Here is a 3,350-nt window from a genome sequence, read left to right as displayed (position 1 = left end):
TTAACCTGTTCCCCATTATGTTAGTTTGTCCTCCCTATTTAACCTGTTCCCCATTATGTTAGTTTGTCTGCCTATTTAACCTGTTCCCCATTATGTTAGTTTGTCCTCCTATTTAACCTGTTCCCCATTATGTTAGTTTGTCTGCCTATTTAACCTGTTCCCCATTATGTTAGTTTGTCCTCCCTATTTAACCTGTTCCCCATTATGTTAGTTTGTCTGCCTATTTAACCTGTTCCCCATTATGTTAGTTTGTCCTCCCCTATTTAACCTGTTCCCCATTATGTTAGTTTGTCTGCCTATTTAACCTGTTCCCCATTATGTTAGTTTGTCCTCCCTATTTAACCTGTTCCCCATTATGTTAGTTTGTCCTCCCTATTTAACCTGTTCCCCATTATGTTAGTTTGTCTGCCTATTTAACCTGTTCCCCATTATGTTAGTTTGTCCTCCCTATTTAACCTGTTCCCCATTATGTTAGTTTGTCCTCCCTATTTAACCTGTTCCCCATTATGTTAGTTTGTCCTCCCTATTTAACCTGTTCCCCATTATATTAGTTTGTCCTCCCTATTTAACCTGTTCCCCATTATGTTAGTTTGTCCTCCCTATTTAACCTGTTCCCCATTATGTTAGTTTGTCTGCCTATTTAACCTGTTCCCCATTATGTTAGTTTGTCCTCCCTATTTAACCTGTTCCCCATTATGTTAGTTTGTCCTCCCTATTTAACCTGTTCCCCATTATGTTAGTTTGTCCTCCCTATTTAACCTGTTCTCCATTATGTTAGTTTGTCCTGCCTATTTAACATGTTCCCCATTATGTTAGTTTGTCCTCCCTATTTAACCTGTTCACCATTATGTTAGTTTGTCCTCCCTATTTAACCTGTTCCCCATTATGTTAGTTTGTCCTCCATATTTAACCTGTCCACGTCCACTGTTTGGTGTGCGTGTTTATATTATGTACGAGTGTCATTAGTGTGAGCGGATTTTCCTTTGTTGTTTTGGAGGATTTTCCTTTTAGTTCTTTACATTCTGACTCTGGCCTACCGCATTACACCGACATTCGTGACAAATTATAATAATAATAATAATAATATGCCATTTAGCAGACGCTTTTTATCCAAAGCGACTTACAGTCATGCGTGCATAATTTTTTTTTTGTGTATGGGTGGTCCCGGGGTTCGAACCCACTACCTTGGCGTTACAAGCGCCGTGCTCTACCAGCTGAGCTACAGAGGACCACTGATTAGGAGTCATTAATATAACATTAGATTAGACATCATTAATATAACATTAGATTAGACATCATTAATATAACATTAGATTAGACATCATTAATATAACATTAGATTAGACATCATTAATATAACATTAGATTAGGCATCATTAATATAACATTAGATTAGACATCATTAATATAACATTAGATTAGACATCATTAATATAACATTAGATTAGACATCATTAATATAACATTAGATTAGACATCATTAATATAACATTAGATTAGACATCATTAATATAACATTAGATTAGGAGTCATTAATATAACATTAGATTAGACATCATTAATATAACATTAGATTAGACATCATTAATATAACATTAGATTAAACATCATTAATATAACATTAGATTAGACATAATTAATATAACATTAGATTATACATCATTAATATAACATTAGATTAGGAGTCATTAATATAACATAAGATTAGACATCATTAATATATAACATTAGATTAGGAGTCATTAATATAACATTAGATTAGACATCATTAATATAACATTAGATTAGACATCATTAATATAACATTAGATTAGGAGTCATTAATATAACATTAGATTAGGAGTCATTAATATAACATTAGATTAGGAGTCATTAATATTACATTAGATTAGACACCATTAATATAACATTAGATTAGGAGTCATCAATATAACATTAGATTAGACATCATTAATATAACATTAGATTAGGAGTCATTAATATAACATTAGATTAGGAGTCATTAATATAACATTAGATTAGGAGTCATTAATATAACATTAGATTAGGAGTCATTAATATAACATTAGATTAGACATCATTAATATAACATTAGATTAGGAGTCATTAATATAACATTAGATTAGGAGTCATTAATATAACATTAGATTAGGAGTCATTAATATAACATTAGATTAGGAGTCATTAATATAACATTAGATTAGGAGTCATTAATATAACATTAGATTAGGAGTCATTAATATAACATTAGATTAGACACCATTAATATAACATTAGATTAGGAGTCATTAATATAACATTAGATTAGACATCATTAATATAACATTAGATTAGGAGTCATTAATATAACATTAGATTAGGAGTCATTAATATAAACTTAGATTAGGAGTCATTAATATAACATTAGATTAGGAGTCATTAATATAACATTAGATTAGGAGTCATTAATATAACATTAGATTAGGAGTCATTAATATAACATTAGATTAGACATCATTAATATAACATTAGATTAGACATCATTAATATAACATTAGATTAGGAGTCATTAATATAACATTAGATTAGGAGTCATTAATATAACATTAGATTAGGAGTCATTAATATAACATTAGATTAGACATCATTAATATAACATTAGATTAGACATCATTAATATAACATTAGATTAGACATCATTAATATAACATTAGATTAGACATCATTAATATAACATTAGATTAGGAGTCATTAATATAACATTAGATTAGGAGTCATTAATATAACATTAGATTAGACATCATTAATATAACATTAGATTAGGAGTCATTAATATAACATTAGATTAGGAGTCATTAATATAACATTAGATTAGGAGTCATTAATATAACATTAGATTAGGAGTCATTAATATAACATTAGATTAGGAGTCATTAATATAACATTAGATTAGGAGTCATTAATATAACATTAGATTAGGAGTCATTAATATAACATTAGATTAGGAGTCATTAATATAACATTAGATTAGGAGTCATTAATATAACATTAGATTAGACATCATTAATATAACATTAGATTAGACATCATTAATATAACAGATTAGACATCATTAATATAACATTAGATTAGACATAATTAATATAACATTAGATTAGACATTATTAATATAACATTAGATTAGGAGTCATTAATATAACATTAGATTAGACATCATTAATATAACATTAGATTAGACATCATTAATATAACATTAGATTAGGAGTCATTAATATAACATCAGATTAGGAGTCATTAATATAACATTAGATTAGGAGTCATTAATATAACATTAGATTAGACATCATTAATATAACATTAGATTAGACATC

The sequence above is a fragment of the Coregonus clupeaformis genome, unplaced genomic scaffold, assembly GCF_020615455.1.
Source record: "Coregonus clupeaformis isolate EN_2021a unplaced genomic scaffold, ASM2061545v1 scaf1068, whole genome shotgun sequence".
Lineage (NCBI taxonomy): Eukaryota > Metazoa > Chordata > Actinopteri > Salmoniformes > Salmonidae > Coregonus > Coregonus clupeaformis.
The sequence above is the reverse complement of the archived record's forward strand: the minus strand, read 5'-3'. Positions refer to the sequence as shown.